Source organism: Protomyctophum bolini (genome assembly GCF_963924005.1).
Source record: "Protomyctophum bolini genome assembly, chromosome: 4".
NCBI lineage: Eukaryota > Metazoa > Chordata > Actinopteri > Myctophiformes > Myctophidae > Protomyctophum > Protomyctophum bolini.
Window position 1 is genome coordinate 12490862 of NC_137865.1, and position 26490 is coordinate 12517351.

The window sequence follows — 26490 nt, forward strand, 5'->3', positions numbered from 1 at the left end:
CCACCACAAGGCACAAAATCAACATGGCAAAATCTTTGCACTGTCATGAAAGGTCTTGTCTTCTTATTGTGTGGGAAACTACAGTATATGTTCACACTAAGGCATGGCAACCAGTACAGTATGTCGGTACTCCGAAATAAAGAACTCTGTGCTAAGAACCTTGGCTGTCATCTGTGCAACCTTTGAGCCTGTCACATTTATTGTAGAGAGGGCAAGACGGAGCCAGAGAAGTTGGAAATGTGGTGTCATGACAGAGCTCCCTTGAGAGTGTGTGGGGATGGCTGATTTATCTTGTGTGCATCGATGCACAACAGGTGTGTCATCACAGCCAGCTCAGAGTCTGATTAGTTTGACTCAGGCCAGGTGTGACTGCTTAAATCAGCCATCACCCACACCAGAGCCTTATAAGAGAGAGAGGGTTGCACCATCTCCGTTCACTTCTTCGGGCCAGTCCAATGGCGGCTCTTCTTGATGGGCGCGTTTGGAAATACCGCACCGGAGCGCACTTGCCTATTAGTTTGCATTGCACAGCGCTCAGTGCATTTCCGAACGCGCCCATAGACTGCTTTTGACGAATAGTGACAAAGGTCTGAACTGAAAGTTGACGGAATGCATTGCATGTCTGTGGGCTTTATAGTGACCGGTGCTGTTTTCTGCCCCCTCATTGGCGAAACTCTCCTTTCAATGGCTCTGACCCACACCACATAGTTTGACATTCATTATGGCTTTGTGGTGTAGGGCAGCCAAAGGAGGATACCTTTCTGTCTATATGGTCGGGGGGGCTAGCGTTTTCCTTTGCCCGGTTTCGCTCTGGTTCATATCAGTTTGTTCATGATAATTGGCACTGCACGTAATCCTATGGCGAGTATGGCCTGGGGCGGAACCTGTCTGGGAGTGTTGGGTGGCAAGAGTACCAACTACATTGGGGACTCCTAAATAAATCCTTCAAAAAGCACAGTTTAATGTGTGAATTTAGATTAAATTAAATACATTTCTAAATTTGTATTTAGGCAATTGGTATTGTCGCTCCTGTGATCCATGTCTGCCTAACTAGATTTTCTGCAATTGCATTGTTGAAAAGTTGAAAAGTGGCCTATTGTTGTATAGGCCACATGGCGCTTTAAATCATATTATCTCTCTACTTTTCATCACTTGATCCTCACTTCTCTCTCTCCTGCATTCTCTATTTCTCCATTATGCTCTCCTCTCCACTCCTCTCTTTCTCACTAATTCTCATGCCCCTTTCTCTCTCTCTCTCTCTCTCTCTCTCTCTCTCTCTCTCTCTCTCTCTCTCTCTCTCTCTCTCTCTCTCTCTCTCTCTCTCTCTCTCTCTCTCTCTCTCTCTCTCTCTCTCTCTCTCTCCCCCTCTGTCTCTCTGTTTTGGTTGCTAACTCAGCAATGTTATTGGTGTAGTCTTGTAAATGAGCCTCTGTTTCAATCTCTGTGACACGCCATTTATTTTGTTTTTGTGGCGACGCACAATGCTGATGCTTCACTTCTCTCACGCAGCACGCACACACACACACACACACACACACACACCACACACACACACACACACACACACACACACACACACACACACACACACAACCCTCCAAGCGCACACGTACACACACACACAGAGTGTGTATGTGTGCGTGCAGTTAATTCAAAGTTAATTAAACCTTATTTAGGTTCTGTGTAACAGACACAGTTTCTCTACACTTTCTCACTGTGCACTTTCTCACTGGGCACACGTCTGTGTCCCTGTCTGTCTGTCTCACTCAGCAGCTAGATGTATTCCATTCAGGATTTTGCTGAGTCTGGCATTGTGTTCGTGTCTCTCAGCATGTCTGACCGCGCGCGCATGCGTGTGTGCGTGCGTGCGTGTGTGCGCACGCGCTCCACTGTCGGCATGTGTGTAGCACCCATTTCTTCCAGCTGTGTTTGAGTATATTTTTTATTGTTGTGTCTCCCTGGGTTGTTTTAGTAGAACAGACTCCTTCCTAACAATGTTTTGTGTTTATGACTGCACCCTTTACCACTGCACTGCACAAGGCCATCTGTGTTTAGACAATACATTCAGCCATACAGTACATTTTTCTATTCCTCTAGGCGGCGAGGCGACTACGGTAGTTCAATTAATGTGAATGAATGTGTTTTCTGTATGGAATAATATGGATGACGGTGCAGACTTTTGCATTTTGTTTTCAGTGTATCATTGTGTTTACATTTGTTATATATACTGTATAGTGTATAGTCTGTCGAGGGGTGTTTCAAAATAAAGTGCGTAGTAAAATAAGTAGCATACTAAGCACAGTGTAATGGAGAGACACTACATCACTTTAAATACATCATACTATAATTCAGTCAATGTCTGTGTGTGTGTGTGTCTGTCTGTGTGTGTGTCTGTCTGTGTGTGTGTCAGAAACAGCGCGTTATCTCATCATTGCCTGCACCAATCACTCCCACTTTTCACACAGGCATTGACCATACAATAATACCAGTAAGACGCGCAAACGCGGGAAGCGAACGCAGCTCGTACATATTTGGGTTTTGGACGTATAGCTGCTTTGGGGACTCCTTATATGGTTATGGCTGAGTCATGGTGACACAAATCACTCAGCTCCATATATGGGCACAAAAGCGGGACAGACAGACAGACACACAGACAGACAGACAGACATGATCTGCTAGGTCTCATAGTAAGTGCTCACTGCGTTCGCAAATATGAATATGGAGGTCTTAACGGAGCCCTTTTTTCGATTTGACACATTAATGATTAATAATGAATTTATTAGTGAATTAAAACGCACCCGGGCGCAGTACCCCCCGTGGCCACAAGAGGGGGGCAAATATCTCACAACGGGTAAGGGCTAGTGTACATAAAGCACATTTGTTTTTTAAACATTTACATACATTTTAGATTTAAAGTGCAAAATATGAACTTGTACACTGCACAATGAATGTGATGCATTAACCACATTTTCATTTTCTATACATCATTGTTGCAGGCACCAGAGCAGATATTATACAACCTAATTCGAATGCTTCAAAACTGCAATCACGTCTGCTTCATCTAATGAGAAATGGATTTGATTCAAATTGATTATGACAATACCCATCATGAAGTTCAGTTGACAATGTAGCATGCTTATATCAACTTCATTCATTCCTTCATAATACAGAGAATATAGAATGTTATGCAATAGCATATAGAGAACAATGAGTGCATGGTTATCAAAGGCAATTCATTCATAGTGAGCGGATCTACAATCTCCCAATGAATCGTAACGGGCTGTAGCTTGTAAATCCACCATTTCACTGTGTTAGAAACCAGTGTGTTAGAAAAAGTGTGTGTGTGTGTGTGTGTGTGTGAGATCCCTGATGTCATCAATATTAATCCCATATATCGGAATGTCCATATATGGAGATCCCTGATGTCATCAATATTGGCCAGCAACTCTGCATCTGACCTCAAACCCGTAGATCTCCATATGTGGAGCTGACCTGTTCTGACATTCCATATGTTGATCCTTCCCCATCCATCCTTCCTCTTCGATGTCTCCCTTTTGACTAATACCTTTCCAATCAAACTCTAGAGAGGCCTGCCCCAAAGTTATTTGTGCAGCCACGCCCGGCAGCCGGCGAAAACTAGAGTTCTCAACAGGCCCGAAAATTATGGCCCGGCCCTACCTCATCAAACCCTGTACACTCAAGACACTGCCCCCACTGCCACCCATAGATCTCTATACAGTATGGAGCTGACCTGTTCTGACATTCTATATGTTTATCTGCCAAAGCGTCAGTGCTTGCCCAGCAGGCTGCCGTCACCCAGACGGACCTCGCGTATGCCGCTTCTCTCCCTCAGGGCGTCTTACTGGTAAGTTAAAGGATAGTATACGTACGTAATATAGGCACTGTGGCACATTCTCTTACATTTTTGTCCATGACAATATCTCTGGAATCTGCATGTGCTATCCGTCAGGCCTGACATCTGACAGGTGTTGCCAGTGCAAATATTTAATGCTAACACTCTGCTTTGAAGATCTTATTAATAATTGAAGATTCAGCAGTTTGTTGCCATACCAACCAAGGTGTCTAAGAATTTCAGTCTCCTCAGGATATAATATTACATACAGTGTCATGTACACACACCTTCAAATAACACACTTTAATCAGTAACGCATATGCCCCTTTAGCTGGTATATTTTTTATCATCTCTGGTGGTGAAGTATAATGGTTTTAGTATGTAAATACAACATAAATAGACCCGTTTCACAGCATTTTGGCATAAACACAGCCAAATATTTTAGCATTAACAGCATTAACTGTGGGTGTACAAAATGCAGATCTGCTGGCACATAGTAACTAGACGGGCATGAATGGTAAGTTTATGGAGTGCCAATTTGTTGATGGGCTAATGTTCTAACGTGAGTTTAGCAGCATGAGGTGAGATGCAATCTCTCAAGGCAGGCTGTCTGTCTCTTCCAGAATCTTTGAATGCTATACTGAGTATCCAACCAATGTATTTTAAAATAAACCTTTCCAATGTTCTCTAAGCATCAAGCTAGGCTTTGACTGATTTGGTTTACGTGACTTCAGAGGTGAAACTTCTACTTCATCCAAAGTGCAGCTTGTTAGGCTTGTTTTCCACATTTAAAGAAATGTGGATCCCAACGGTCTGTCTTCGGAGTCTAGGGCTAGCCAGAGTCGGCATATATCTTGAACAATTCTAACATGATAAAAATGATCATTAGTCTACATCTTAAAATGTCACGCCGAAAACATTTATTCAGATGAACAGGTTTTCATTCCAGGTGTGAGTGCTTAAATCAGCCATCATCACCCATGTGGCACTCTACTTTTGTTGGGACTGTGCATGCTGTGCAGTTCGCTGTGATTATAGTCAGTTTTTATAGTCAGAAATGTTGAATAAATGGTGGGTGAAGTGCAAAAGTCAAATGAACTGAAGTGGGGGAGGACTGCAGAGACAGGCTTTTATAGGGTGTTGGCACTTGGACCCAGGTGCACACCAATTAGGCTGATCATCATCATCATACGAACCTACTCAAGGACCTTTATTTGTTTAGACGGGACAATGCATATTAATTAATTAAACCATGTGACTTCCATTGGAAATGCATTGCGAGCTTGCATCAGTCAATAAGTCTCATACAACAAGCATACATCAATCTGTTGCAAATTTGTGAGTCAGGCCTTAGCAAAAATGTAATTTTCATCCGCAGTCCTCACAGAAAACAAAACAAGCAAACAATACCTTACATTAGGAAACATACATACATGCTTAGGAAGCATTTAAAAACATACATACTGTACACAAGGAAAGTACAAAGGTGTAAAGTGCATCTATATAATTTACAATTTGAATGTAGTTTGCAGGTCATAAGCCAAAAGCAGATCTACCAAGACAAGTTCAGAGTTAACTTTTGGTACCTTAAATTTGGGGAAATGACTTGATCTGGTGTATAGTGTTCAGATAGTCCCATTTCAGAAATTATGAGATGTATTTTAGGACAATCTCCAAGCATGGCTTTATACAAGAACAGGTGCCAATGCAGTTTGGCACCATTTGTCATCTCTCTCTCTCTCTCTCTCTCTCTCTCTCTCTCTCTCTCTCTCTCTCTCTCTCTCTCTCTCTCTCTCTCTCTCTCTCTCTCTCTAGGCGGTTCGACCATGTAGGGTATTGTATATTACTGTTTAAAAACCTTAAAATTAGCAAAACTCAAGAAACTGTACCTCTATGCAATAACTGCTGTACTTGTTGCCAGAGTATCTGTTGTAGTTCAAATTTGTATCTATTTTTAGCACAGCTTATTATGTATACGTTTGATATTGTTGTCCTATACTTTTTTCCACCAAACTGGAAGGTGACGATGAAGTGAAAGGGGACGTTTGTGTGCGTGCGTGTGTGTATGTGTGTACGCGTGCGTGACAGATAGAAAAAGCCAAAGTGATTGTATGTTAGCTACAGTGAGAGAGAGAGAGAGAGAGAGAGAGAGAGAGAGAGAGAGAGCAAGAGCGTGATAACATGCAGTAATAGACAATGTTAATCTCATTGAATGCTGAGATGGCAATGAGGAGTAAGAAGCTGTTACTGCTGAGCATAATTTAATAATGTAACTGAATACATATTTGGGGAGACTCGTTCTGTTCTCATGTAAATGGAAACATGCTGCATTATTACCTTCAGTCTCCAGGGAAGATGTGTGACTGACTAGGATTAGATAGAATTATTGGATCAGGAATGCGACCAGAATCTCCATAAAAGGCTTCATGGGGTGTGTGTGTGTGTGTGATAGAAAATAAGTAATTGTTTATGCTTTTAAGTTGCTTGATTCAGTATTTAGATGCTATAAATAAGCCCCTTCCTATATAAACCTATTGTAAGGTAGTTTAGTGCGGAAGTTTTCAATCGTGAAACTAACTTCACTGCGGGAGTTTTTCACTAAACTTTTAAAGAATCACCCGGTCATTAACGTAGGTCCATTTCATGAATGGCCACTGTCCTTCTCATGTGTGAGGGGCCTTTTTTATCAATAATTTGGAAATGAAAATAAATTAATGAAATAAATGACATTAAAACACGGCCCATGGCACACAGTGTAGTGACTATCTGAAATGAACGCAGGACAAAGTACACATACTGTACATCCAGCACTCGCATACAAGGCAACAGTGGACATACACTTGGAACGTAGCATTGAGGCAGACGGATGTAACAAAGGATATGTGCAGCGTGCAATGATCAATGAATTCATAGCAGCCGACACAGTGGCCCGAAATTACTGAGCCATACATACTGATACCACTTGGAAGCTTGGATCAATATTCGGGTTGAGAAAAGATTGAGGTTAATTTGCATTGATTTCTTTATTGCTCGTTATTGACAGGTCAGGTCGTTTGGTGTCTGTTTATGGTTTGGTGTCTGATCTGTATGGAGTGTGACAGACACACTTCCCTCAGAGATCAATAAACATTATGTCCTTTGCTCTACTAGTGCTGTTACTGCCACCACATCATAATATCAGAGTGTTGCATGTATTAACAGAAATGTTGAATAAATGGTGGGTGAAGTGAAAAACTCAAATGAACTGAAGTTTGGGAGGACTGCAGAGACAGGCTTTTATAGGGTGTTGGCACTTGGCCCGGAACCAGGTGCACACCAATTAGGCTGATCATCATCATCATACCAACCTACTCAAGGACCATGCGCCACATGTGTATTTACTTTATTTGTTTATTTAGACGGGACAATGCATATTAATGGACATATGTAAATTACACTGGATTTAGCAAAAATGCTCATTTTCATCCGCAGTCCTCACATAAAAACATAAAACAAAAACAAGCAGTTAGTAGTAGCATCCAATAGGTGCCAATAGTAAGAACTGAAAGAAAAATCAGTGTAAGTACAGTGAAGAGTTCATATTGTCCAGCAGAGGGTGTGTGTATGATTCTGACTTTCATCATTTTTGTTTTGATTGTATTGTTGTATTGTTGTATTGTATGTATGTATGTATTGTGCTTTCTGCTTTGGTAATGTAAACATATGTTTTCTCATGCCAATAAAGCCATTTGAATTGTGAATTGTGTGTCTATCACTTGGTTAGAGAGGTCAACAGAATATTTACTGAGGGAAAGAAGCCGTTCCTGAATCTGGCGGTTCAGGTCTTGAGACATCTGTAGTGTGAATGGGAGGGCTGGAACAGTCTATTGTCTATCCTTGATAAGGCCTCACTCACTCCTTGGCCTGAGGCCTGACTCACACGTGCACAACAGATTGATGTATGCGTGTTGCATGAGACTTGTTTACTGATGCGAGCTCTCAATTAATTTCCAATGGGAGTCACATGGTTTGACACAACATTTTTGTTGTATGGGGGGGGGCAGTCAAAACACTGCCAAAAGCTGTACAACAAAAATGTTGTGTCAAAACATTTGACTTCCATTGGAAATGCATTGGGAGCTTGCATCAGTAAACCGGTCTCATACACCTTTCTACACCTAACATTGATGCACGCTAGATGCATGCTAGATGTAAACAAAGGGTAAGTGTCAATGCATTTCCAATGGAAGTCACATGTTTTGACACAACATTTTTGTTGTACGGCTTTCGGCTGTGTTTCGACTGCCCCCCCTCCCCTTCATACAACAAAAATGTTGTGTCAAACCATGTGACTCCCATTGGAAATGGCCTAAGGCCTGACTCAAACCTTCACAACAGATTGATGTATAGATGATACATGAGACTTGTTTACTGATGCAAGCTCACAATGCATTTCCAATGGGAGTCACATGGTTTGACACAACATTTTTGTTGTATGAGGGGGAGGGGGGCAGTCGAAACACAGCCGAAAGCCGTACAACAAAAATGTCGTGTCAAACCATGTGACTTCCATTGGAAATGCATTGGGGCGGCCATGACACTTACCCTTTGTTTACATCTAGCATGCATCAATGTTGTATGCTAGATGCGAAGGTGTGAGTGAGGCCTATGGGTTTCAGACCGGCAGCGTTGTTTGTAAATTAACTCAATTGATGGCAATGAGTAGCCTCGCTGAGCAGTTTTACCACCCTCTGCAGTGATTTCCGCTCCAAGGCAATACAATTTCCATACCAAGCTTTACTACAAACTTGATGGTTTGAGCCATGTACAGGTACAGGTGTGCAGTCAAAAGTGAAGAGGGAGTTGGAGAGAGACCGAGCCTCGCTGTTGAAACGCACCGCCAACATGGTTGTTTGTTTGCACATCCAGATCATTACAATAGTGTTGCAATCACTTTGAGGCTCAGCTACCGAGATCTAAAAGAACAGATACCCCAGACACATCCTAATCAGCATAACTTCACCAAGCATAACAGTATATAAAAATCACACCTGTGTGAACTGAGTGGTGCAACTCCCCTCTCCCCCTGCCTCTATCTCTGTAATTAGCACTAGGCAACAGTGCTGTGCAACACTATCTCTCTCTCTCTCTGTTTCTGGCACAACAGCGCCACTTTTGCCCCTACTGGTACTCATAGTCACATAGCCACACACATAGCCACATAGTCACATAGGTTAACACGGACATTGCTGTTCCTTGGAGTGGTTGCACCACTCAAAAATATATAAATGCATGGTGATGTATTATGTATGTGCATGCATAATAGTAATGGGTCTCCCACACCAATGCGCTATGTGTGTGCATGCAGGACAAACAGAATATGTTATTGTCTCTCCGTTTCTGGCACAACAGCGCCACTTTTGCCCCTACTGGTACTCTAAACATAGTCACATATGTACATACAGTAGGTACATATAGGTTAAGACGGACATTGCTGTTCCTTGGAGTGGTTGCACCACTCAAAAAGTGAGGGCAGCCCTGTTATAGGACATGACACTTGTGATGTGAAGCGGTGGAAGGCAGAATCACAAACTAATACCACATCACAGATCAGACAGGACTAAATCCACTGACTGCATAATGAAAGTGACCGCTGGTGGCTGGAATAATATAAAATAGACAGCACCCCCTTTTGATCTCAGCCATCTTTTTGAGTCGCTGCAATTTAAAGAAGACGGGGGGGGGGGGGAGATAAAGCAAAACCCTTTCATGGCTCTGCAAAGGTCTCCTTGTCAAGCATTAATCTCCCTCTTGGCATCGGATGCATTGAATAGTAAAGAGTTCCTCATCTGTGGATAGTACAAACTGCAGAACTCTCTCAAAGTGTTCATTTTCCAGACTATACTAAGCTATGAGGACTAAAATTAAATATATTGACGACTTTACTCATCTACAGTTCTACTGCATCTGTCCAGTGTCTATTCGTTATTGTTTGAATGTGATTTTTCTTAAATGTATCAGTCAATCAATAAGAGCACACATGTTACTAACACAAATCTGTGTGATGGAATGCCAAGGGTGAGCCAGAAAATAGCAGCCAGGAGAATGAGACTAGCAGGACACTGCCAAAGACACCAAGATCTGCCAGCCAGCAAACTGGTGCTGTGGGAACCAACACATGGGCACGGGTCACGATAACATACGTGGATGTACTCAAGAACGACGCAGGAGCGCAAAGTACCAACGAACTGGCCAGATGTATGGAGAACCGGGTCCGGGATGACTGGAAACGACGATGGAGGGCTCGTCTGAGGACGACCTAGAGAGATACCAGTCAGGCATAAACAGCATTTAATCAGTGCCTGTCAGGTGGACAGGTTTTAGATATTAAATATCTAAAATCTGTCCATCTCACAATGTCACTGTGAGATTTCAGTCTGATTGTATGAGAGGATATTAGTTCCCTCTCTCTCACACACACACACACACACACACACACACACACACACACACACACACACACACACGCACAAATAAAAAAAGAGTGAAAATCACTGCGTTACAGGAGGGTGAATTAGCCATCCGACCACTTCATTTTGAACATTGAATCAATGTATGCCCTGGTATTAGACATATATCTTTATGTATATTCTTACATCCGGAGACCAGAGGGCAGATTAATTATTGGGACCTCTCTCTGTGAGTCAGAGGCAGAGAACAGATCATAGCGGTCTGTCATTCTCCACTTATACTGCGCCTCTATCACAGCAGCACATTCAAAGCAGATCATTTTTGGTAGTTAATTAACATTCTCACTTCACAGAAGTCAGGCATGGGGAGATGAAAGCTGGTCAGCGTTTCCTGCTCTGCTCTCACTTTTTGCTTCGAATGATGAAACACAAAAAGAGAGAGCGCGGGATTTCCATGAGCTGTCAGAAATGTGGCTCAGAAAAATCTCTGTATATTGTGCTAAGACCCGCATAATTAGATTAGTTTTTAAGCAACGCGGTTGCATCATAATGGGGCTGATATGAGATGTGTTTTTACCAGCTGCTGGAAGCAGGCTGCGGGCCATTTTTCGGGTTGGTAGTAGTGGCAACTTATCATTGTAGTGGCATCTTATCATTTCATTGGCTGCCGTATAGTCAGATCTCTCAGCCAATGGGATAGTATTGCAGCCAGCAAATTAGGCAACCAGACACTTTTAAAAAGGGCTGTATTTTGTGTGTCTTAAGAACCAGGTCTTGTTACTTAACTTAAGACCTGGAGGTGTGATCAATGCCATTTGGCTATTCTGAGTGGCCAAAGAGCATTGACCACGCCTCCAGGTCTTAAGTTAAAGCGGGACTGACACGCCTCTCGGGAAGCTATTAAGGCTATTAACGCTAGCATCTAGATTGTGACGTCAAGTGGGGCCAGCTCAATTTGACCAATGAAATTGATCTTGTATCTGGTCTAAATGTCAGAGCGGCTCTGGGCTCTGCGAGTTAGCGTTCCTGGTGGCTATCAACTCATGCTAGTGGTTTTGAGGTCACTTTTAGCTTCATAGCTGGGTTAAAGTTTGGTGGAAAAATTATTTTATTATTATTTATTATTCGTTAGAATGATATTGAGTTGACGTGTAAATTTTAGCGTAAACTGTTGCATAATCGCAATTTCGCGTGACGGGTTCCATGTACCTATCTTGTCTATCTGTCTCCCCCCCGCTGACACGCCCTCAGCCGGCTAAGTGCTGAACAGGGCTCACGGAGCCCTGGAGCTTCACGTAACGTAATACCACTGCCTGTGACTACTCTAGCAAAACTGCACCGGCCTAACCTGAGTCCACCCCTCTCTCTCTCTCCCACACACACACACACACACACACACTCTCTCTCTCTCTCTCTCTCTCTCTCTCTCTCACACACACACACACACACACACACACACACACACACACCGATATAGGGGCGGTCTCTCTCTCTCTCTCTCTCTCTCTCTCTCTCTCTCTCTCTCTCACACACACACACACACACACACACCAAGTTGATTCTATCGGTATGTTTTAGCCTGTGTGTATAGCTGTTGTGAACGCGAAGAGTTGTGTTTATTATTTACCAAGAAGAGCATCGGCTCTATCCGTCATCCATTGCAACGGCGAGACGCGGTGTGTGTGTGTGTGTGTGAGAGAGAGAGAGAGAGAGAGAGAGAGAGAGAGAGAGAGACTAGCTGGGCAGGCAGTGAAGGTTCCTTCCTTCCTTGTGTTTGCAACATGGGGCTGCATGAATGAATGAGTGACAGCTCGTTACGTCTAATGCTCTACTGAATGAAGTGGAGGCTTTCCCAGCTATAGCCCTACCAAGCAGTTTTAGAGAAAATATTTTTATTTTTAAGACTGTGACCGCGGGTGAATATACCATTAAAAAACAACCGCTGTTCTGGTAGGGCAGACTAGCCTGCTAGCCCCAGGGAGAGGGCACATATGGGACATATGCATACCTGCATGAATGGGACATGGGGATCCGTAATCATCATGAATTGGGGCCGACACGGTTACTTACAGTGACTCATAATACCCAATTACGGATTACCCATACAATGTTTTTCACTCGTGAATTCTGTAGACAGTCTTGCCTACGTCAATTCCAAGGACAGGGCAGAGAGCGATCGGCTCGACTATAATGAATAAATTGGACAGAGCAGCAGTAATTGGAATAAATAAATGCATGTTGTCTTGTGTTCTTATCTTCTCGGGGCTATTGTTAATGCATGTTCAAAATCAATCAGCAATTTGACCTAAATATTCCCATTTCATATTTATATTATGGCGACGAGTAGTCACTCATGACGGACAATCTGACATAATATAGGCAATGAAACGGTCAGTAAAGTGGAATGAATCACAGCATTATATCGCCCCTTGCTGCAGAACAAAGCAGACATTTTAATACTGTATTGAATAGTTTTTGTGCTTGTTACAGTTCTACAAAGTACAAACTATTAATTTAATACAGTTTTCGGACTCGGTGAGTTGTCTCCCTCTGAGACCCTAAAGAGAGAGAGAGAGAGAGATATACGGAGGGAGAAAAAAAAAAAAAAAAAAAACCACCCCCACCTCCTCTCGCAATCTCCCCGTTCTGAAGTGCCTTGTGTCCGGCCAGAGTTCAAGGCTTACCGCGGCCCGCGATTCTCATGAATTCATTATGCATAAACGAACATTTCACATGTTCAAACAATGTTGTGTGTGTGTGTGTGTGTGTGTGTGTGTGTGTGTGTGTGTGTGTCTGCGTGTGTGTGTGTGTGTGTGTGTGAGAGAGAGAGAGAGAGAGAGAGAGAGAGAGAGAGAGGCGTCCCCCGTGTGTGCTTGTGCAGCCTGCACGAACAGAAGTCGAGGCGCTGTGCCCCCACTGCCCCGGCGGTGAGAGCCTGAGAGGGGGCTCAGACGGACTAGTCACGCGAAATTGCGATTATGTAACAGTTTACCCTAAAACGTACACGTCAACTCAATGTCATTGTAAGGAATAAATAAAAGCAATAAAATAATTTTGTAATGATATTTTCACCTAGTATGACGCAAAAGGTTACCTCAAAACCACTAGCCTTTATTGCGCTAGCCACTCAGCTCGGCTAGATGCTAGGTCACGTCAGAGCCTGAGATATAGTCACGTGTCGTTTGAAACTGTTTTCATTCAGACCACGTGATGTACCTTATCAGCAATGTTAATCTCGGGCCGGGACACTCCCCCTTTAAGTAATAAGACGTGGTACTTAAGACAAGCAAAATACAGTTAGCCTCTAGACTAGCCGACCTCTCTGCATGGCTCCTCGTTGCAAAATAAACAGTAAGGGCCGATTCATACTGCTAGTGTGTGGTGTGTGCGTGCGCGTCGTCCAAACCTTCTGAACACTGGAACTACAGTTATGTACAGAGCCTATAGTGTGGCTAGGTCCCTATTGTGTTCACAGATATGCCGGGTGAAAAACTTTTTAATCTTTAATCAGTCACGCCTTGGCCATGAGTCAAATTAATTCAGAGCTGGGTATGACTACACAGTACACACCTGTTGCGTGTAATCGATCCACACTGGACAAATCCCTCCTCAAATACTCCTCAATAAGAGCTTTGTCGGCAGACAAACTGTCGGGACAGTTTGTTTTATCCGTTGATCTAACTATTTAATTTCCAATGTCTGTCAACATTGGATTGACATAATGGATGTTTCTTTGAAATAAAATAGAGCTTTGATCTATAAGAACATTGATTCAAGTCATCTTTGTTTTATAAAGAATGACTTGGAAGATCCATGCAACTCAATTTCACACATTTTATTTGTCAGTGTGAGAGCTGGCATCAAAGCAAATCTGGCCTGTCGTGTCATAAAGTGTTTGTACAAAAGTTTTGAAAGCTGTCTGTCAGGTGAACTGAATGTGTCACTTATAGTCTACACTCTGAGAATAATAATGTATAAATGAAAGACGAGAAGGAAGTAAAACGTCTGCTTTTCCTTTAAGCTCCAAGAGCAAGAACAAACTTATGCTTCAAAGAACATATTTTTTACTAGAGTCAAAATCATTGTAGAATTGTGACATACTATACACTGTAGAGCAGCGGTTCCCAAACCTTTTTGGCCATGCACCCCCTGTTACCTCCTGACCTAGCTGACGCATAAGCTATATAGAGACATACATTTCCTATTGTTTTTATCTACATAATGCACATACAGTATATGTGACCAGATTTGACTGAGAGCCTGCCATCGCGCAAATTGCGAGACATGGCCAAAGCATTTCCAGGGGTCCCCAGCCAAAAACATTGTAGAGGTCACTCACTGTACACATAGACAAAACAGGAACGGGCGCACACCAGTGTTGGTGAGGTGCTGGCCTAAGGCAGTAAACAAGTAAAAATAAGAAAAAGGCTGCACACTCGTAGCCACGATGCTGTATATCTGTATAAATATACAGTGTGCAGTCTTTTTCTTGTGAGATGTGAGGCTGAAGCAGAGTTTCATTTGTCAATATTATTTTTCTCATTCAATGAATGGATCACTGAATATACAAGTTACAAATTACTTTACGCATGAGTCCACCCACATCTGCCGGTCAGGCAGGTTTGGATAAACTTCACTGGAAATGATCTCTGGTTTGGGTGGTGGGGTGGGTCAGCAAGAATAAATCCAAACAGCAGAATGTAGAATTTGCAGATCATGGTATTCTGTTTGGTCAGACGGTCAGATGGATTTGGGAGCAGCATCAGAGCTTTCTAAACACTGGAGATTCATCGATGTCTCAAATCCCAGCCAACATATCCTGGCTTGTTGATTCTGTCTTTACAACAACAGCGTGGGCGGTGGCTCTATTGGCCAAGACATTACTGAGCCAATATTCCTCTCCATCTTCTTTTTCTTCCTCTGCAGTTACTGTGTGTGTGTGTGTGTGTGTGTGTGTGTGTGTGTGTGTGTGTGTGTGTGTGTGTGTGTGTGTGTGTGTGTGTGTGTGTGTGTGTGTGTGTGTGTGTGTATGCGTGTGTGCGTGCGTGCGTGCGTGCGTGAGTGCATGTATATATATTTTTTTTCTTCCTCTGCAGTTATACACTATGCCCGTCTATTGTGCCAATTTCCTACCATCCTCCACGTACTGTGGTATTGTTTGTTCAGCTCCCCTCTCCTTTAATAATGTGCCAGTGTTGGCCCAAATTCACATGATTTCCCAGCCAGCCAGACGTTGAACTGATTTGTAGCTGTGTGTGTTCAGCTTTTCATGACTTAAGGGCATGTCTGTCTGGCCTCCACAGCAAACAAGCCCAAAAGTTCATACTTAAAATGTCAAACAACACACATTCAAAACTAAATCCTTCCATTCGTCTTTTTTTTTTGCTGATGTCTCTGCACTGCAGCACTACTTTTTCTAGGATCAAAGGGATATTGTAATAAGCCTACTGCTGTTATGCTGGTGATTGTTGCCAGTTGTTGGTCTGAATGTGCTTTTTTATTGTGTTGGGTGTTGTGTGCTGTTGTTTGGTTCCAAATGTCTGAAAATATTTGATGAAAACATAAGCCTATGCGAAACGGGTCAGAGGTCAGTCATTACTTTGACCCAAAAGCCAAAAGTAACAACAAAACGAACATTTCCTCGAGGCAATTAAAGTATTCCCTCAGTGTATTGTGCTGTCCGTCTGCCCAGCACAAGTTCTGCCCAGCGCACGGACGCCTTGAAAAACAAGGAACGTTTGATTTAATAGAATACATTTTCGATTACTTCATCGTCTATTTCTCACATCAAAAGTTTCCAAGAACTTTCTTGAGAGCAACGTTTAGTTGTAAATCACATTGTGTGTGATTCCAATCAAAATCAAACATCATTCATTTAATCATATTACATTTAATCATATTGTGTATACAGTAGGTACATTTTATACGTCTGGGCGGTGGTGTAACAGGCGTCAAAAATGAACCAGGGCAAACAGATAGATGCCTTTTGGTGCGCATCAGTGTTCGAATTATGATAAAAAGGTCAATAATCAGCATGCAATCAGTTCTTGGCAGCACTAGTTTTAATGCATTTTAATGTGACATTTTAACGTGAGAAAATAGACCATGGAGAATAGGTTGATTTGTGAATGAACATTTTTAGTTTTGTTAACGTTGCCTTTAGGCTATTAGTTAGATAGAATTTACATGACCTTTCACAAAATGTAAACGTACAGACAATAATAGCCTCTAGAAATATGAGACAGAGCAACCTTGATAATAACAACATTGTGGTTCTCGCATTATTCCCTTCTATACATTGTTCTCTAAATAATAAACAATGTATTTGTATTGAGGTTAGTTACACAACAAATTCACTATAATAATTTGTAAGAAAATATTCTTTCACGGGTCACATTAAACTATTCCGCTGCACAACTTACAATTATTTTACAGTTATGTACCTTAGTTCATATACACTGAATGTGTGGGGGGATTACTGTTGAGAGTTATTGCACAACCGCATCTAAAAGCAATTAATCACTGTTTGTCAATCTCATCGCCAACCGACTATCTAATTGATGTTGAACGTGACCGAGCCTGGAACACGAGATTGTCTATAGGGCAACTAATGTATTCAGCTCTCTTCCTAATGTCTAGTACCTCCTGTGCTGTCTGTTGGCCTATAGGGCTGTGAAGGGGCAGTACAGGGTCCTGTGCTGTCTGTTGGCCTATAGGGCTGTGAAGGGGCAGTACAGGGTCCTGTGCTGTCTGTTGGCCTATAGGGCTGTGAAGGGGCAGTACAGGGTCCTGTGCTGTCTGTTGGCCTATAGGGCTGTGAAGGGGCAGTACAGGGTCCTGTGCTGTCTGTTGGCCTATAGGGCTGTGAAGGGGCAGTACAGGGTCCTGTGCTGTCTGTTGGCCTATAGGGCTGTGAAGGGGCAGTACAGGGTCCTGTGCTGTCTGTTGGCCTATAGGGCTGTGAAGGGGCAGTACAGGGTCCTGTGCTGTCTGTTGGCCTATAGGGCTGTGAAGGGGCAGTACAGGGTCCTGTGCTGTCTGTTGGCCTATAGGGCTGTGAAGGGGCAGTACAGGGAAACGTGGGTCCAATCCCAATCCACTCCCTTGCTGACTCAATGAGCCCTCACTGACTTAGCTGCGTGTTCATGTGAAGTCTGCGAGGGCTTGAGGGATGTCCCATTTGAAATCAGTAAGTCAGTGAGGGCTCAGCCCCGCCCCTTTATGTGCCCTTTGCCAAAGTCAGCATCGATGCTGACTTTGGCTGACTTTAGCAAATAAATTATCCACAGTTCATAGAATGTCAATAGAATGTCAACAAACACAATAGTGCTTTCTCACTGTTCTCAAAAGGAGACGGAATGGAAGGATATAGGCTATATATTTAATAACAATAATAATAATAAGGGAAACATGATGAGAAATGACTCATGAGCAAAGTAAAATAATATGTAAATGAAATGTATAATGAATATTATTATATATGAATATTACAACCGATATCACACAGGAAAGTGTATTCACGAAACTAATAATAAAACGATCAGCTTAAATACTAAAATAGACATGATAGACATGTATAAATAGGCCAAGCATGTAGGTAGGCACTGGCTGTGAATAAGGACAGTTTTTGCAAAGTGTTACAGTATGAATGGCGGACTCATCTTCAAAGTGCTGTCCCATTTCTTTCACAACAATTTGGAGCCCTTGCAGCCTCTCACCCTCAAGCACTTACAGCTGACGTCATTAAAGTCAATGAGGAACCAGGGCTCAGGGCTTGAGGGAGGCAATTGGGATTGGGCCTTGATCTATGTCTCATCACTGAGGTTCACACAGTCCTTTATAACCACAAATACTGTAAGCAATGGACTGCACGGCGGACACACGCACGCACGCACGCACGCACGCACGCACGCACGCACGCACGCACGCACGCACGCACGCACACACACACACACACACACACACACACACACACACACAAACACACAAACACACACACACAGCATTCTAAAAGGGCTTCATTAATCAAATGACCGCAGGTGTCTGTGTGTCTGCAGCAGTGTTGATTTAATCGACTGAAACTATGACATTTTTTTCACTGACTGAAAAAGGTAACTCAATAAAACATAAATAAAATCAAAGCTATGATGACTATAACATGAGTAAATATATTGACCATTTTGTCAACAAATAAAAACTACAAGGTTAGGGAGGGACTAGTGGAGATGAGATCCAGTAGAACTAAAATACATTTTATGTTTAGGTTTTGCACTCTGAAAATTGTTGCATGGCTTGGTTGCATGTTCAACATGCAACCAAGCCATGCAACAATCAGCCATTATGATGCCACCAAGGCCAGCCAAAAATAAAATTCAGTCAACTAAATCAACTGTAGATTAGTAGACTGTCATGTGGTATTTCGTCGACTAAAACTAAAACATTTACAGATGACAAAAATATGACCAAAACTGAATGGAATTGTATTCAAAAGGCTATGATTAAAACTACACCAAAACTTGCGGTCACAATCACCACTGGTCTGTAAGCGCATGAAAAAGGAGAATGAGGATGAAAGGCGTTCATGGGTGTGTGCATGTACTGCTGTACACATGGCTGGATGTCGGAAGGTGTTGGATGTTCCCATGCCTCTATGTTTGGATGCCAGTGCATGTTGAAGGGAATGTGTGATGGGGGTGTGGGGGGGGGGGGGGGGGGGGGGGAGTGCGCAGATACTGCATCTGCCTGGTGTCTGCCTGCTCTACGCCTCACAGTTTGAAGTGGTGCTGAAAAACCAATTTTCTTTGAAGTTTCTATTCTGGGCAGTGAAATACTTCTTTCTTATCTGTGAATGAAATATTAACTTACTTCCAGACTGTTGGCTAAGTGTTCCATAAATATTGCATTGGTTGTGGAGGAAGTAATTGGCTCCACCATCTATAATGTCTGTCAGCATCCATGGCCGAGCCTATATGGAGTGGGGAGAGTCGACTGCTGTGCAATGGACCCTTACGGAGTCCAGTTTCACATGCACTCTCACAGTCAACACTCAGGATTTTGTGTATGCATCTTTATAATAGGGCTTTTACTCCTGCGAGTCTTACACAAATTACCAAATAACTTTGGGGGGGCATTTTTTGATAAAGCAACTAAAATGTCTAAAATGTGAATTGTATATAGGTGACACATCAAAATTACATTATTCCAGTGCATCAATCTCTCTTGGAAGGAAAAGCAGTTATCAAATATCTAGCCCCTGAATGAAAAAAATCCTTCCTGCCTAATGTACTTGAATTGCTATACATTTATGAGAAAATGTGACAATTCTCATTCAAGTACTTTTCTCTCTGAAACTGTAAGTTACCACAAGAGAGGTTCACAGTCCAGTCGCTATTAAATGCAGGAAAAAGTTCGTCCACCATGGTGGCCCGGTGCTAACAGCCACTTTACATTTTGGCCTACAACAACAACCATGCGGTTGGTTGGCTTGCAAAATATGTGTGATGGGTCTATTTCTTAAAAATGAATTTAAGCCATATAGCATACCATGAACGCAAGCTCCAATCAATAATCTCTCAAGCAGAAACGATAAACCGGAGCAGCAGGACAAAAATGATGATATCTCCAGAGTTGTAGTCCTGTTTGGTTGTGTTTACATTTTCACTGTGGCAGCGCTTCAATACGTCATCAGTATCTCGTTGAAATTGCACTTTCTATTTATTATTATTATTATCCTGTTTTTTGTATTCCAACATTTTTCTGCTTGTATCTGTATTAGGGGGGAACAAAAAAAGCCTAGTTGTTTCTTGGTTCATTATGTCCCAACAGCCAACACATAATAATTACGTAGTAGAAGAAATAGGATTGTCACAGCTAGGTCACATGAACGTCATTAGTGTCTCTCACTCTGATTCCAACTATGGAAGAATATAGTGATACATTTATTTTAATGGGGTTTGTTGTGCGTGTTCAGAATTTCAAACATGTTAACACATCTTTCCTGAAATGTGTCTACGGCTGTGATTATACATAATATACTGATCTGCTCTTGAACTGGTTCGAAAACATTCCTCCATATTTTTGTAATCTACACTAAACCCAAGCGTTTAGGTTATAAACACATATTTGTAACACTTTTTAAACGTGTCACAGTGTTTAGATTATAAACAGAAGAACATGTTTAATCGCCTAATACTTTTTAAACACATAAACGTGTTTAGTTTTTACAATCAAAGTCAGTCATATAGGTGTTTAGAATTTGAACACTAGTGTTCTCGTGAGGTGTTTGAGTGAACTCGTGTTCTACTGTATTTTATGACCATTAATAAACATTTGGCATTTTATTATTACACACTGGTGTTTAGGTTTTAAACGTGTCACATGTTCCAGGGATTTACAGTGCAGTATATACACAATACTTTGTGTTATATATCCATTCGTAACTTGGGTATACAAATGAAACCATTGGTTACATTCGTACACTGTCAGAGTTAAATTAATGCTGAGGATTTTACAGTGTACAGTACACATTTCTTCTGTATATTGTGCACAGGGGAATATGATGAATGGGATTCTGTTTACCCTCAAGCACTGCTACTGTAGCCTTTGATTATTATGTCATTCTGTCCCTTGTCCAATGTTTTACAAAGTTTACAATGTTTTTTTAGGGGGCACTCATGATCCTCACCTTTTGATGGTACCAATTTTATGTTTTCTTCCCCACACTTTTTTTGTTCTTCATTTTCCCTCTAATCTTTCAAACTTGGATCGAATATTTCCTGGTGTCACACAATAAAATGTGGCTCCGCCGGTCAGCTCTGCTGCAATGTGGGGGATATAGCAGGTAATTGTTTCGCCTGGGGTATAATTGTAGATAAGATTTATAATGTTGAGGCACCGAGCACAATGTGGGCAGTGAAACAAAAGAAAGCTGCCACTGGGTATAATACAAAGTGGAGCAGCTGGACACTTACTGTTGGATTTCGCTGAGCCTGAACTGCAAAGTCGGTTTAAGTCGCATTATGTGAAAAATGGCCAGGAAACAGCTACTCAAAAAATCCCCCCGTGTGGTGCTCTGAATGTTTCCTGTGTTGTCATGATGCTGGCGGCCGAGATATATAGAGACAAATGTATTGCACTGCTGACAAATAAACACAAAAGGATTGTAATCACAACAACATCTTTATATCAGTGCACACAACTTGTGGCAGTTCCATTAACAACCACCACACTGTTGTGAGCTACTTTGGGGAAATGTGTGCCTTTTGTATTTTCACTGAATGTTACCCCCTTTTTTCTCTTTTTTCTTTATTAATAATAATAATATCTGGGACTTATATAGCGCTTTTCACAACACTCACTAACTATTAAAAGAGTAAAATCAATAAAACTTTTTTTTAGGGTTCATGTGGTTATAGGTAACCTGACTCCACCAGATTGTGGCAGTATTGCGTTCACAAGTTCCCTCCTCCTGCCTGGATCTGGGCTCTAAACGATAAACCGGAAGCAGCGGGACAAAAATGATGATATCTCATTTCTCGTTGTAGTCCTGTTTGGTTGTGTTTACATTTGCACTGTGGCAGCGCTTCAATACATCATCAGTATCGCGTTGATCCCGCCTCTAGCGGCCGCATACGGCCGGGGTCAGAAATGGCTTACATCGTCTCTGCCCAAGAGAGACCAGATGGGAGCAGGAGGAGGAACTCACTGCTGCCACCAGCTGGCGGAGTCAGGTTAGATTATAGGGGGACCTCACTGATATTTAATCTAAATCCAATAGGTCTATTGTGAGTGAACATCTGTTCAGTGCTTTCTGTGTCTCGAGAGCTCGCTCTCAAAGGCCTTAAGAAACTCCATCAAGCATGATGCATTCCAGGTCTAATATCTGGACTAAAACTTTTTTATTTTGTTGTGGGGATCAGTCCTATGACAATTCTGTTACAGAATGGCTGCTATCTTTAACCACAAGTACATTTTTTGTCATCCTGAGCCATCACTGAGACACAATTAGGAACCTGAAATAGGAGTTTGCTCACCATCCACCACCCCAGGCTTGAACTTTAGGATGTAGAGAGGATTATAGATCTGAGCTCTCATTTCTCTCCAAGAGGGAAACTCAGGCCCGAGTAGAAAGGCTCATCCTCCTCACGTCGCCCGCTGTGCAGAACCCGATACGTTCAAGAGCTCAACCTACTATACAGAATCTAGATGCATTCTGCATACTGCGTTTGTGTCTGCCCATATGAAAACACCTTTATCTCCTGTGCTGAAAATGGATACCAGCCCAGGACCATCTATCAATTCCTGGACATAACTCGGATACCGTCAAAATGATTGACTGTGTGTATGTCACAGATGATCCGGAGATGTGCAGTGCAGAGTGGGAATTTGGTCAGGCCAGTGGTTGTGCAGAGCAAATAATGCATTGAATCTCTGTGTCTTTGGGGGGATTAGGCATTGGATTCCCTGTTTGGCCAACCCAAACCATTGACTTCACAGATTGGCTGAGCTTTGTGTCACGTTTGTGCCACTCCAATACTCTGGTACCGACTGCCACAAGAACAACTTATCAACCCAGTACTTTTACAGACAGACAGACAAGACAAGACAAGACAAGACAAGACAAGACAAGGCAAGGCAAGGCAAGGCAAGGCAAGGCAAGGCAAGGCAAGGCAGGACAGACAGACAGACAGACAGACAGACAGACAGACAGACAGACAGACAGACAGACAGACAGACAGACAGACAGACAGACATGCATGTAAATGTAAGTATCCCTTGGAGGCTCAGTGAACGATGCCACATCCGACTAACAAATTCAACCTTCCCTTTTTATCCTCCTGCACTCCTACGCAGCCAGAGTGAAATATGAAAGCTGCCTGTCTGAGAAAGCAGGGTAAAACTCTATCTAGCGCAGACGACCTGGAGGTCACACATCTAACAAACAATTTACTGGCCTTTCCGGCGGTGCGACCCACCCCCGTGACTTCTTACATCTCATTTCTCCTTTGATTTGGTGTGCCGTGTCACCCTAACCTGACCTTTGGCGTGATAGAATCAGCAGACAGTCTGTCCCCCGGTTCCTGCGTTTCCTACCGGTACTGTAACATCCACAGCCAGATCTTCAAAAATATATAAAGTCTATATTTGTAGAATTTCATCAGAATGCATTTTGTCCAACTCCAAGCACTAAATCAAGTGTGTGACAGGGTAAACCTGACAGGGTAGACCTGATAGAGAGCAGTGGTGGAAAATGTCCTTCAATTCTTTACTTAAGTAAAAGTATCATTACTGCAATTTAGAACTACTCTGTTCCAAGTAAAAGTCCAGAATTCAAAATTAACTTGAGTGTTTGTATCAAAATGTACTTAAAGTAGGCTACCAAATATAGAAAGTATCATTGTGCAGAATTTGTTTTCAAATAGTAGGCTATAAAATGTCTAAATGCTTTTGAAAATAGCTGTAGATCGGCTATTTTCAAATGGCCCAAATACCACTTTTGGAGCTCGCCCTCTCTCCAAATGTATAGGGCTGAAGTGGTTAGTGTATGTTTTGTAACAATAATACAAATCTACAAAGTACATTTTAAAATAATTATAGTGGAGTAAAAAGTACACTATTTGCCTCTGAGATGTAGTGTAGTAGAAGTAAAAGTATTGCAAATCGGAAATACTCCAGTAAAGTAGAATTTCCACAAAATTGTACTTAAGTACAGTACTTGAGTAAATGTACTTTACACCACTGATAGAGAGAGTGACAGTGTCCTTTAATGCAAACATCCCAGGTGTAATCTCGATTGTAGCCATGTGTCCTGGTGAAGTGTCCTGAAGTGACAACATAAGGAGAAACATCAGCTATAGCTGCCAAATGTTTTGGCCTCAGAATGTGGATGTGAAACCACCTGGGCTAAATCCATTTATAAACATCCTAACACCTGCAAAACAGCTTCCCACACTGGCAGAATGAAATATAATAGGCATGTTGCTCCTGTGCAGTCAGGCTTTTTTGTTGCTTGACATAACACATATTGGTAGATATTTATCATGAAACATGAGTGCATCCAGGCAATAATGCCTGGGAGAGATACAGTAATAATCCTTGAAATATATTGTGATTACTGATTATGTAGCCACGGAAACACAGTCGTTTTTATTTCCAGGGAGGAAAAAAAAGTCTGGGGCCGAGTCCACTTCAATACTGCATACAGTAGTGCAAACGTCGCACTCCTCTCTCTCTCTCTCTCTCTCTGTCGCTCTAATTAATTAGTCTCATGTCGCGCAGATGCGTCTAGATTCTCCCGGCGGACCATGCCGGAAGCTGCCTATGCCATAGAAAGCATACAGTAGGCGGATTATGTGATAAATGTTACATTTAACATGTTGGCTCACAGACAGTTATTATGATGAAGAACATGATATTATCAAATAAGTTCTCAGGTAAAGACATGCTATTTGCTATTGGGTTGTTGTGAGATCTCTGAGAAGGTATTCTACATTACTAGGTTTCTAATCAGACATCAAACACAATCCTTGCCCCCGGGCCGCTCTGGCCTGACGGAGATAATAAGAATGAATGGAGAGAGAAATGTGATGGGCATGCATGAAGGGCAATATTTAGACATGATGTATATCCTGGCCAGGTAAAGTTAAGGTTTGCCAAAGTCCATCACCACTTTATAACCACTTAACCACCAAAGGGATATTTCACGTTCAAACATGAATACTGTACACGTACGTACGTACGTACACATATAGCTCCGCATAGGAGTGGCTATAGCCTCACTCAAAAATGACCTAAAATGTAAATTTAGTTTATCTAAGTCCAGTTTAGCTGTATAAATACAAAACATCAAAACAAAAAGTAATATAGACACAAACATTTTAATAATTATTTAAATATTGAAAGACATTATTGATGATAAGATCTCCAACTAAATAATAACACCAAAAGGTATACTGAAATAGAAAACAATAGTGGAAGAATGTGTGCATGTATCGTACGTGTGTGTGTGTGTGTGTGTGTGTGTGTGTGTGTGTGTGTGTGTGTGTGTGTGTATGTGTGTGTGCACACGCACGCATTAACATTTTAACATGTGTGTGTATGTGAGCATGTGTGTTAGCACCATTAGTGTGTGCCTGCATGTTGACAGCTCGTCTGCTGATCTAACACACCAGCGTGATAACGGATCAAATCCATCCTCTCACGGGGACGCATGTTCCCTATTTCATACATATTAGCTTTGAGATAAAATCCAATTCTCATCTCTTATCTTCTCCTCTCTTGCCAAAACGATATCTCTGCCATCCCTTTACACGCTTGCCATACTGTTTGCTCTCCCAATGAATTTTAAAATGGAACGTGGCAGCTGGACAGCATTGCCTCTTCTGAAAGGGTTCTGGGATGAGAAATCTCACACTGTAAGCCTCTGCCTCACAGCTCTAAGCAAGGCCCTAAGCTGGTTGTTTGCTCCTAAGAAGAACCACAGCCATCCTTTCTGCAAATGTTTCAAGCTCAAGTATCGTGACTACGATGAGGAAATATTCTTCCCTTGTAAAGTTGGTCCGATTCTATAGAAGCACGTGTTGACATTCCCACTGGACATGAGTTGCCTGTAGAAATAGGCCATGCAATCTACTGTTGTGAGCTTGTAGATCAGCTATGGCTCCTAAACGATGGAATGAACTCCCCATTGCAATTAAAACTCACTACCAATCTTCTGCTAAAGTCTGAAAACACCTATTCAGACACCTTAGCCCATTGGTTCTCAACTTGGGGGTCACGACCCCTCGGGGGGTCCCCAAATTATTTAAAAAAACGTATTCTTTTTCAAACTGAATGCCTGGAAAATAGTAATTTGGAGTTTACATAGTACACATATGCATACATAAACTTTCCTTAATGATTATATCTGGTTTCAGTATTTATTCATGATGTATTTTCTCTATTATTAAGGTTATTGTAGCGGTCAATTTGTATTGGTGGTGGGGAGGTGGGCGGGGAGGGGGTCGCGAGACATGGCCAAAGCATTTCTGGGGGTCCCCAGCCAAAAACGTTGAGAACCCCTGTCTTAGCCCATAGCACTTGCCGTAGCACTCGCCCTAGCTTCGACGAATTCTGTTTATGTTGTGATTTGCTCAGCTTTCTGTTTACTAGTGGAGTAACCATGGGTTGTGCACGAGCCACTTACACAAC